The following is a 12,782-nucleotide window of genomic DNA, read 5'->3' as shown; positions in this document are numbered from 1 at the left end:
TTTTTTTTCTGCTGCTGCGCATGGCAAGAGTGTACCGCTATTCAGCCTCCGAGAGGGCGACAACCAAAGAGGATGAGAATTAAAATTTGTTTTTATTCAAAATACTTGCACCTAGTGCTTACATTTTGGTGATATGTTTTTATTAACTTGTAATGTAATGTAACTAGTTATGTTTGTTCGGGTGGGATTCATATTTTACCTTAAATTTGAAGTGGATATCTTCAACCGATTGAGCTTCCGATGACAATGCAATATTCTTATGACGTAGAGCTGATCTGATGGTGAAGTTAGATGTTGGCCATAGGAACTCTGTAATAAAACGACACGACTGCAACAATTTTGGTCTCATTTGATTCGTCTTGACGACTACCTACTTTGGTAACCAGGGGCAAAAAGTACCGCCAGCAAAAATGCTTGTATTAGATGTTTTTACAAAAAACTATTACTGAAACAGGAGGTGCGGAGGTGCAGAGGAGGAGGTGCGGAACCCTTCATGCGCGAGTCGCTCGCACTTGACCGATTTTTTTACCCATAATTTGATCTTCGAGCCCCCTGAGCGTGAAAGATCCGGGGCTCAGCACCGGTTAACTCCCGGATAACTGCGCCACTCCTAATCAATCAGTAAACAGTAGATCAGTGTTTTTCAATCTTTGGGGCGCGACCCCCGGGGGAACAGAATAAGTAATAGTAGTAATAGTTGTCCAAATTGTATTTAAGTTTGAAGTAATTTAGTTTTTTTATGTCTCGGTAGATGGTGCTGTACTTGTTTAAAACATGCTAACGTTAGGTCGCTTTAGAATTTATTTATTTGATGTTAATTTTTGTATGCATGAGAAAGAGAGAAAGAAAGATAGAGAGAAGAGTTCAATTATATAAAGTACAAACACAGTACCGACTTTCATTGGCCTGTAGGAGTTTGTCCATGGTCCATCGAATCGGATTGCTGAAGTGGGGTTAGTTTAGTAGTTCAGTGGGGTGTGAGCTACTCTTCGCATCGTTCCCATAGTGTCAGTGGATCGCTGTCCAGAGGGAACGATTGAGAGGCATCAAACAGCGACGGTGGTGCCATCAAGTGGTAGCCAAGCTGAATCACAACCGGGTTGTGTTGCCAATAGAACAGCGAAGAGGGCGCTAGTGAGCACGTCACAGCAGGTCAAAGTGGAAGTTTTTGGTGCATTGTGTTGAGTGAGTTGTCAAGAGCAAACTGTAAGTACATTGATATTATTTGGTACGCGAAGTTCAACCTTATTATAAAGAAGTTCAAAACTTTAAAATTAGTGGAAGTTCATCAAAACAGTTCAACATTTTCAACTTTATTTCTATGGAGTTCTAGACTTAGTGTATTATAGAATTAAAATTAACTTGTAAAATTTAGATGCAGTAGATTTGGGACTTAGAATAGTTTGAGAAAAAACGAAGGTACGGGGAATCCATGCCGGATTTCACCTAAGTCCCAATAATTTCAAACACTTGTAATTTTTTCAAAAAAAAATTAACATTTCAATTTTTCTAAGTGTTTGACAGGTATCTTTAAATTTCGTTTTAATCTGAAGATTGTTTACATTTTGTCGTTTTAATTTAAAGTTGTGATGTGACTTGTTCGTTTGATTAAGCTATTTTAATTTAATATTGTAACAAAATAGTCTGTTTGGATTTTACTGTTTGTTCAAAACATGGAGTCGTTAATAACTTTTCAAAATGATTTTTCGAATCGCATAACTAAGGCAAGAATTAATTTTAAAAAGACAAGTAGGGAACGTATAACCGAACGTTATGTGGAAGGCAGGTTACAGTCGTTGGAACAGTTGTGGCAGGATTTTAGGCAGGGACATAAAGAGCTGCTGCAAAAAGTTGATTCCAAATTATTAAAGGATGAAGAGTATATAAAAAATGATGTTTATGAACAAACAGAAGATCATTATATGAGTCATATGTGTGAATTGAAGGATATTTTAGAAATATTTAAAGTCAAAGTTCAACCAGGTCAATCTAATGTTAACAGTGAAGGTGGGAACAAGTCTTCTCTCGTCAAGTTACCGAAAATCAGCATTCCAATCTTTTCAGGAAAATATACAGAGTGGCCTACTTTTCGAGATTTGTTCGTATCTATGATCCACAGTAATAAAGATTTGGATAACGTTCAACGGCTGCAATATCTGAAAGGTTACTTGACCGGAGAAGCTGAGCAATTGATTCGGTACACACCTGTCACTGACGCAAATTATGAACAGTGTTGGAAACAATTGGAAGATCGCTACAGTAACAAAAAGTATCTTTCACACTGCATTTTGAAACGTTTGCTCAGTCAACGTAACTTAACTAACGAGTCAGCAAGTTGCTTGAAAGAGTTAATGGATACGTCATCCGATTGTTTAAGTGCGTTGCAGAATTTAGGTATCGATGTTTCGACGTGGGATATAATTGTAATCCACCTACTTTCACTCAAACTAGATGCCGAATCTCGAAAGCAGTGGGAATTACATGTAGCAACTGATGTGTCATCAGATTCGTTGCCGACGTTCAAAGAATTCCAAAGGTTTTTAACCAATAGATATCGAGCATTGGAATTCATTGAACCGAAACATGTAAACAAACCAAACACATTCAATTCAAAGGTGTCTACCAGTAATAAGGTGAACCACACTAAGGTGTTACATGCAGCTAATGTTGTTAAAATGCGTTGTGAATACTGTAGCGAGGAGCATAAATTATGCTATTGTAAAAAGTTTGCCAGCCTGGACTATGACAAGAGACACGAGTTTGTTACTAATAACAGAATGTGCTTTAACTGTTTAGGTAGCAATCACGGGGTGAGATTTTGTCAAAAAGCCACCAGCTGTAAAATCTGTAAGAGAAAACATCATTCCTTGCTCCATCCACAGGGTACTCCAAATGGTAATGTGTGTAGTTCAAGTGGTACAAGTAGTTCAGGTCAACCAATTGGAGAAGATGGAGAAAAGGCTAGTGGGAGTTCAAATACGGGATGTAGCCATTCCTCAAATGAAAACACACCGGTTGTATCTTGTTTCTCAAAAGGGAAATTGAGTAAGCATACATTATTACCGACGGCAATCGTGAATGTTGAATCAAAAACCGGGCAGTATAGATCAGCCAGAGCTCTACTGGATCAAGGTTCACAAGCCTCATTTGTAACAGAAGCTATAGTTCAAGGGTTAGGCTTGAAGAAAACATCAGCTAACCTAACTGTTACTGGAGTTGGAGGTGATCAACGATCAATTTTGTCCAAGGCAGTAGTAACACTAAAGATCCAGTCACTGACGGATCCAAACTTTAAAATGGAAGTAAAATGTTTTGTTCTAACAAACATAACAACTGTACTCCCAGAGAGAAAAATGGAAGTTCCCGACTGGGTACAATTGAAAGGTTTGTGTCTAGCGGACCCAAGTTTTGATTCTCCCAACAAAATAGATATTTTATTGGGAGCTGAGGTCTACAGCCAGATCATAAAAGACGGAGTACTAAAAGGTCCTGTAGGATCTCCTGTTGCTCAGTGCACAGCACTTGGATGGATATTATCTGGCTCGATGGGTGCCGCAGGCACAGAGAACAAAATATCAGTTTTTCATGCGCAAGTGGATGAGAATGAAATAATAAAACGATTTTGGGAGTTGGAAAATGATTTTTTATTAAATATGCCAATTTTAACAAAAGAAGAAAAAAGATGCGAAGAAATCTTTTCAGCCACGACCCATAGAGATGAAGATGGTAGATACATAGTGAAGTTGCCGTTTCGTGATGATGATGCAACCTGGAAAAATGGAAATTCTCGTGAAATTGCAATAAAAAGATTGAAGTCATTAGAAAAAAGGTTTATAAAAGACAAAGTACTAAAGGAGAGATATACTGAAGTAATAAATGAATACTTACAGCTAGGTCACATGGTGCCAGTACCGGAACAAGAACTTAATAAAGATTCAGTCTATTTACCGCATCATGCAATAGTTAAGGAAGATAGGACCACAACCAAGGTCAGGGTTGTTTTCGATGCGTCCTGCAAGAACGAAAATGGTGTTTCGTTAAATGACAATCTAATGATTGGACCTAGGTTGCAACCGGACTTGCGGCACTTGATTATAAGTTGGAGGAAATATCCAGTATGTCTGATTGCTGACATTGTTAAGATGTACCGAATGGTGAAGGTCGCAGAAGAAGATTGTGATTTTCAACGTATAGTCTGGAGAAATGACGCTGAAAATAAAATACAAGATTACAAACTGCTTACTGTTACCTTCGGTACAGCTTCAGCTCCATACCTGGCAGTTAAGGCTTTAAATCAAGTTGCCTTAGATCATAAAGAAGCTTACCCAATAGCAGCAGAAAGAGTCGCAAAGGAATTTTATATGGATGATCTAATGACTGGCTGTCAAACAATAGAAGAGGGTATAAGACTATATACAGAGATGAATGCACTTTTAAAGGAAGGTGGATTCATTCTACAGAAGTGGTCTAGTAATGAAGATGAGTTATTAAAAATTATAAATCCAACAGAAAAAAGGGAAGAGATAAAACAAAACAAAACGTTAGAACAAAAGCAGGATAATATAGTAAAGATTTTAGGACTCACCTGGAACAGAAGTCGCGACGAATTCCAATACTCGGTGAAACTACCTCCGTTGTCCGCACCTGTAACAAAAAGAAAAATAATATCAGATGTTGCTAGATTGTTTGACCCACTTGGATGGATAGCTCCATGCGTGATTAAGGCAAAAATATTCATACAGCGATTGTGGATAGCGGGGACGGAATGGGACGAGGAACCACCAACAAGTATTCTAGAAGATTGGTATACTTACCGAGAAGAATTAACGCAACTTACCGACTTCCGTATTTCACGATGGATGTTCACAAAGGAAAATGATGCAGTTACTGAGTTACATGGTTTTTCTGACGCATCCAATGTGGCTTACTCCGCGGTTGTATACAGCCGAGTAATAGATGCACACGGAGAAGTCCATGTTGTTCTAGTTGGCGCCAAAACCAGAGTGGCACCAGTTCGACAAATCAGCATACCGCGTTTGGAACTATGTGGTGCGGTTTTGCTGACCAAACTGTTGTTAGAGATTGCTAATGTTCTGAACATCCCTCGGAGCGACGTACGAGCTTGGACTGATTCGACTGTTGTGTTGGCATGGTTAAACAAACATCCAAGCAATTGGAAGACGTTCGTGGCCAATCGAATATCTGAAATTCACTCCACTTTGGAACCCTCACAGTGGGCTCATGTTCCATCAAAAGACAATCCAGCCGATTGTGCTTCGCGAGGAGTCCAGCCTTCAGAGCTTGCTGATTTAGAGCTATGGAAATACGGTCCAAGGTTCCTGTGGAATAAAGAGGTATTGTACAAAAAACTAAAGGACAACGACACACGCGAAGAGATATCGACAAGAGTTCATATAGCTAAAGTTGAAGTGTCGATATTAGACAAATATTCATCGCTGCAAAAACTGATTCGGGTGGTAGCATATTGCAGGAGATTTTTTACTAAAAATAGCATCATTGAAAAGGGTCATAGTATAAAATATTTAAATAAGTGGGAGGTAGATGAAGCTTTAAATAATTGCATTAGGTTAACACAAGCAAATGAGTATCAAGCAGAAATAACAGAAATTCAAACTTACGGTCACATTAAATCCAAATCTTCGAAACTGCTTCATTTGAACCCTTTCATCGACGACAAGGGACTACTTAGAATAAATGGGCGAATATCTCAATCACAAGAACCCGAAACTGTTAAAACACCCATACTATTGCCTCACAGATCACATTTTTCAGATTTAATTGTGGATGACGCTCACAAGAAAACTTTGCATGGTGATGTCCAGTTGATGCTGAATTTTATCCGATCAGCATACTGGATAGTAGGAATTAAAAACCTTGTAAAGCATTGTGTGCGCCAGTGTGTGACTTGTGTGCGATATAAAGCCAAGTTACAAACGCAGCTTATGGGAACTCTGCCTGCGGTTAGAGTCACACCTGCTAGAGTCTTTCTAAATAGCGGTGTTGACTATGCAGGCCCAATCATGTTGAGAACCTCTAAAGGTAGAGGCCATAAGGCATATAAAGGTTATATATGTTTATTTGTTTGTATGGTCACAAAGGCTTTACATATTGAAGTTGTAAGTGACCTTACCTCAAGAGGATTTTTAGAATCGTTTAAACGATTTGTTGCCAGACGCGGTCATTGTGCAAACTTATACAGTGACAATGGATCTAATTTTGTAGGAGCTTCAAGGGAGCTTAAAGAGTTGTTCGATGCAGAAAAATCAACAATGATTCAAGAGGTAGCTGATAGTCTGTCAGTTAATGGAACCAATTGGCATTTTATACCTCCACACGCACCTAATTTCGGCGGATTATGGGAATCTGGTGTAAAATCAGTCAAATACCACATTAAAAGAGTTATTGGAGAGTCCACGTTGACATTTGAAGAAATGAGCACGTTACTCTGTCAAATAGAGGCATGTCTCAATTCACGGCCTTTGTCAATATTGAACAGTGATCCAAAAGAAGCTCATCCTTTAACTCCTGCTCACTTTATAGTAGGAGAGCCACTTGTAACAGTTCCAGAGAATAATTATGAGAGTTCTAATATAGGCACCTTGAAACGGTGGCAACTCACTCAAGTGATGTTACAACATTTTTGGAGACGATGGTCTAATGAATATTTGACACAGCTCATGCAACGTTACAAGTGGGCCTTGAAGATACCAGAACCTGAAGTCGGAGATATTGTATTGGTAAAAGAGGATGATTTACCTCCTAGTAAATGGCTTTTTGGCAGAATTCTCACCAAACATCCTGGCTCAGACGGACTAACTAGAGTGGTATCTTTGAAATGTAAGAATTCAATTTTAAAACGTCCAACTTCCAAGCTTTGTGTTCTACCTGTTAATGTGTAGGTAAGATTGTTAGTGTAGTAATTAATAATATGTTATTGTATGCCGTCAGTGAATTTGTTAGTTCAGATTTTATTTACGTTATGATTATAATTATAAGGTTTATGTTATGATCTTCACCAAGATCAGAAAGTCAATGTTGCTATGGTGGGCGGTTAGTAAGGACATTCTGTCCTTGGTGGGCGGTATGTCCAAACTGTATTTAGGTTTGAAGTAATTTAGTTTTTTTATGTCTCGGTAGATGGTGCTGTACTTGTTTAAAACATGCTAACGTTAGGTCGCTTTAGAATTTATTTATTTGATGTTAATTTTTGTATGCATGAGAAAGAGAGAAAGAAAGATAGAGAGAAGAGTTCAATTATATAAAGTACAAACACAGTACCGACTTTCATTGGCCTGTAGGAGTTTGTCCAATAGTAATAATAATAGTAGTAGTAGTATTACAAGTGCCGGGGGGTCGCGGATGCCCCTTGAGAGGGTCGCAGTATCTTTAAAATACTCTCACCATTATTGTGTATGATTATTCAACGTTTGTATTATCAACGTAAAATAATACAACCAACTGTAAATGAAGGTACACAAGCAGGGGGTCGCCGAATATTTTTCATACCAAGGCAAAGGGGGTCGCGAAGTGAAAAAAGTTTGAAGAACACTGCAGTAGATCTTGGGTATAATGAATTTGGCCATCCCTGAATCTAGCACGTCAAGCATAAGCGTGCCACACACTGGCAATAACAGCGCTCGCTATCAAGTTTATTGGCGTCCGGCGTCATTTCCGTTTCCCGCTGGCACGCCGCCAGGCCTATTCCCGGCGGCGCGGATAGACCCACCGACGGCCGGGCTTGCATTCATAAACGTTACTCTAACCGCCGCACTCAAAAACAAGCTATTGATAATGATAATTAATAATCCTAAAGTCAGTTCCTTTTAAGAAACAAGAGCTTAGACAATCTTAGGTTATAGTCTGTCTCCTCTTTTTTAACCTCCGACGCAAAAAGAAGGGTGCTATAAGATTTGTCTGTGTGTGATTTTTTTATTTGAAAGCAGGTTTTCTAGCGATGATTCTTAGATGTGTTTTATCAAAATCGGTTTTAGCGTTTTTGAGTATTGAACTTGAAGTGACAAAGTCGGGGGTTTTGCAACTTTTGTTAGGTTTATTGTAAGGATATAACACTGTGACGAAAGTTATGAAAGCCGCATGGGCGTGGCAATTTGGCCTATGGTTTCACAATTAGAGTATCTCGAGTTCGAGCATCAGAACTTCCGAGTTTTTTCTGAATTTATGTGTGGAATTACATTTTCGAGCTTTTCGATGAACGTCGTGAGGAAACTGCACACCTGCGAAGCTATTCAATACTCAATAGCGTGCGTGTCTTAACAACTAGATCCATTTGGGAGCTGTTGCCCAAGTCCTCTCATTTTAAGAACCCTGCGTCATATTTGGGATGAATATAGGCTGGATATAAAAGTGTATTGGCTCTGCTCCACCAACTTTTACTTGACCATATTAGCACATCCATTGATTTGACTCACGCAGTGCGCTCAATGAGTGACAGTGAGATGGCCGTCATAGTAAACGTAATAATACCTTGTTTCTCTATTATCTGCAAGGGTCAGAAAGGGATGGTTAGTGTTGATCTGGCGTGAAAATGCCTGTGTATATTTAGAAGCTGATTCAGGTACGCCAGAGCGATTGCGATGTAGATTCTTGAGATGATAAAATGCGTCCGTAAATCTAATGCTTACGCGTCCGGAAGAATATTGTTGTTATCAATTATACTTTCTCCCTTAGTCCGAGACGATTTACAAGTAGCATCGCTGACGTACTAGCGCCTTAGTCACAATTACAGCTGCTATTGTAGTTTTTGTCCTTCACAGTTTTATGCAGCACTCAATACAATTTTATTATTTCTCTGTTAATCCGCCAAACTTAGCTATCCATGCAAAAACTTAGAATAAGCTGGGAGGTTTACTAGTGATAATTGTTTCGCAGATGTAAGCAGATTCAATCGAGACGCTTTCTAAATTTCTCAAGGAAATTGCCTAACATCATTTTAAATGAAACTTATGTAATTCAAAGTCAAAGTCAAAGTATGTAAGCGAAGCGTCTTGCATCCACCGTGAACCTGCGACTTTAACCAGATCATCCGTCCATCTCGGTGAAGTACATGTCTACGTGATTAAAATAGCTACGACTGACATAATACCATATAGGTACAATCGGTAATGGAATGTTCACTGTTAAGTAATTTAATAAGACATAAAGTCCATATAAGTCCAGTTATGTTAATAATCTGTTTATTTATAACGTCACAGTATTTTATAATACTGTTTGTGTTCAGTAAAGCTGAAGCAATATAGTAGGTCTATACAAATCTAACAAAGAATTATCTCTTAATATAGGGAGTAAGTAACCACTAAACAGATCCTAAAAATTATAACAACTCATATCTGTCTAAAATACTCTAAAATAAATGCAAGATGTAGAAGTTACGCTTGCTTGCTTGTAACTGCGATTATAAGATATGCAAATGAATAATTGATCATACAATAATGGCACCAGATGCCATGTATTTAAATATGAAATTACAAAAGCTATTTAAAGGTACCGACAGACAAGCGTAAGGTTTGGCAGAGTCGTAGCCTATGATTTGGTAATCAAGAAGATAAAACGCATTATTTTGTTCTGTTATTTTCTAGTTGAGGATCCATGACACTTCCCTGTGGAACGCTCTTGTAAGTTTTTATCTTTGGTGTTCGGAATCCTAACCTAAACCTTAATTGCTTTTCGTCATAAGGAAAAATCAACCTTGCGAGTCGCGATGACACTTGCTCTGCATAATTATCCTTCCTACTAATTTTATAAATGCAAAAGTGAGTAGGTTTGTTACGCTTTTATGTTTAAAGTAAACCGATCGTCTTGAAAGTGTGGATCGTTCGAGACCTTCAAAAGTAAATATATAGCATAGTTTTCATCCCGGAACATTGTATAGTTATCGCGGGTGTGCAATAAAACGAATTCTTTACAGATGTAGTGGGGGGCATCAGGTATATGGATTAGAGATGGAATAGTTAACCGTTAACCGGTTCTCCCAGTACTACTTTGACCATCTGTCAATTCAAAGAATTATTCTGGTTTACTATATCTATATTCTCTATACAATAGAGGATCTGGCAGTTTCTGTCTCATCTCAGCTGTATAGTTAAGTATAGTAGACCGGTTCAGCCAATACATACCTATGATTTCTAAAGTTTAATATAAACCTCAAAATGGTAAAAAATGGTCTCAAAAAGGTAGAAAATCCGATATGTGGTACCCCTAAGTGCAACAGAAAAGAGCGGTTGGCGACCGACCGGGTCACCGCCCTGCGCCTGCGCCAATGAAGGTCCAACGCGTTTTACTCTTGTTGTGTCTGGGTTATGAAGGAATTCGTGTCACACTGATTAACAATGGCCGTCAACAAATTTACGAGTGGTGAGTTTTAGAACGAACCTTAATGGACTCTATAATTTCGACGACAGAAAGGTCAGGAACTACTAGCTATAGCATCATCATCATCATCATGTCAGCCTAAAGACGTCCACTGCTGGACTTAGGCCTTCCCCAAGGCTCTCCACTCAGACCGGTCTTGTGCTTTCCGCATCCACCGCGATCCCGCGATCCCGCTATAGGTGTAGTCTTAATTTAACTACGTGCCGACTCAAGCGGCACATTCTTTACGTAGTATAAATGTATTCCTTAACAAAGTCGTAAAAGCTCTATTCACAAGTTAGATCGTGTAGTTCCGCGCGTACCGTCACGTCTAAAAATATGTATACAAAAACAAGGTTGCATAAATATGTAGTCATACATTGTATCAAAAATATTATCTATTACTGACACCAAAAAATTGTATCATTAAACTTTTTCAGTATTATGTAATCACAAAATGCTTCAGAAAGTTGCATACTTAAATAAATTCCATTTAAATGTATCCACCTCGTAGGCAAAAATAAGTATACATGAATGGGTTCCATATACATATAACCACACCAATTTGGCAATATTTGTATACGCCGTTTGATTCATAAATATGTAAACACGATTTGATATTTTGATTCGTTTTGAAGAATTACTGTTTTTGTTAAGATTACATGTCTGTCTCTTTCGTAACCTGCATGCGGGCAGGGACATACATACTACGAATCCATACTCCATTAAAATAATTTTATATACTGGTGACCTGTTCCGGCACAACACGTTACGGTGTACATAGACACCGTGAATCACACTATTTATTTGTGAAAACCGCATCAAAATCCGTTGCGTAGTTTGAAAGATCTAAGCGTACAGACAAAAAAAGCGACTTTGTTTTATACTATGGAGTGATGAATTGAAAGTAACTCTGTCTGTTCCGGTTCACGTCGAAACCGACTGGTTTCGACTGTCAAGGGGCTGAACATAGGGTACTTAGTTTTTATCTCCAAAAGCAACCCTAAGGGGAGAAAATGGGGATGAACTGACTGGAGTGAGCTGGATGAAATTTGGTATGGATATATTTAATTTTTTATACACCATCAAGATCACCAAATACTTGGAAACGTCCAGAGTGGTCATTAATATCGACTAAGCCAAAGCGATCAAGTTGTTCGGGTCATCCACTGAGGACAGATCCACTGAAGCATCTATAATTTGCAATCTTAATCATTGTAATTTTAAATTATAGATCTCTCACTCATCGTACGAAACACAGTAGCAGGACTAGCCAGCTCCTGCTTCACGTCGATATTCTGTTGAGAGTGTGGTACTACCCCGGTCGAGCCCGCCCATTCGTACTGCAAAACCAAGACTGGCTACAGTGCGGCTGCTACATACCACTAACAATTAACAATATAATTAAAATAAAAACAAAAAAATGCTTAGTGCACCTTTCTGAGAATGACCCTAAACTGAAATACTCAATATTTACAAGTCCATTCAATCTAGAACTGTCAAGTGCGTATAGATAATCGTGAGATAGACGTATGCAGTGACAAGTCCGCACTGTTTTCGTGAATTGTCAAATCAGTTAAATATACAACTTACGATTCTATGCCAGTCAGACAAGGTTTGTTGTTTGCAGTCTGGATACATATTTATGAATCAAACGGCGTTACAAATATTTGCCAAATTGGTGTGGTTATATGTATATGGAACCCTTCATGTATACTTATTTTTGCCTACGAGGTGGATACATTTAAATGGAATTTATTTAAGTATGCAACTTTCTGAAGCATTTTGTGATTACATAATACTGAAACAGTTTAATGAATACAAATTTTTTGGTGTCAGTATAGATACATAATTTTGATGAAAATATGTGGCTACATATTCGTTCAATTTTTTTTGTGTATACATACTTTTAGACGTGCTGTACCGTCACGTTCGTCTAATTCTATTTACGGTGCATCGAGGCCCTAAACTCTTGTCGTTTCCATACACAATTCGGGCAAAGTTTCCAGAAGTCCGCTCACGTAAGCGACACGTGCCCTGAAAGCTGGGCACCGTTGGGTTCCACCGCTCCGACCCCCGCGTGGGAGTGGGATGTGCGAAGCGAACTTTAGATTAGTTCCTTAATTTCTTTTGTTGAATGTGTCCTGAACGGGGTTTGAAGAGGATACGCTGATTAAAGCTTGCCGAAACTTTGGAAAAAAGACCGGTTTGTCTTGTACGTATGGCATTGTTACTTCTAACTCATGTTAGTTTTTTTTTTTTTTAGTTAGCTCAGTTACTTTCGATTATTTGGCGTCGCACCGTCCACTCCACATTCAAAGATACGGTTGCTGTTCCTGCAAATTGCAAGCCAAGTCAATGTTACGTTTTAAATTTTCGTGATTTTCACTCAT

The 12,782-nt window shown here is 38.5% G+C and overlaps 1 long non-coding RNA gene across 1 annotated transcript; it reads right to left on the bottom strand.

The window, feature by feature from the left end:
* Positions 1-1,535: 1,535 nt before the first annotated feature.
* Positions 1,536-6,958, bottom strand: LOC141429842 (uncharacterized). Its single transcript, XR_012451580.1, has 3 exons — positions 4,586-6,958; positions 3,889-4,012; positions 1,536-3,769 (listed from the first exon to the last, which is right to left on the bottom strand). It is a non-coding gene; the product is annotated as an uncharacterized lncRNA (long non-coding RNA).
* Between the last annotated feature and the right edge of the window lie 5,824 nt (positions 6,959-12,782).

The sequence above is a fragment of the Choristoneura fumiferana genome, chromosome 7, assembly GCF_025370935.1.
Source record: "Choristoneura fumiferana chromosome 7, NRCan_CFum_1, whole genome shotgun sequence".
NCBI lineage: Eukaryota > Metazoa > Arthropoda > Insecta > Lepidoptera > Tortricidae > Choristoneura > Choristoneura fumiferana.
The sequence above is the reverse complement of the archived record's forward strand: the minus strand, read 5'-3'. Positions and strand labels throughout refer to the sequence as shown.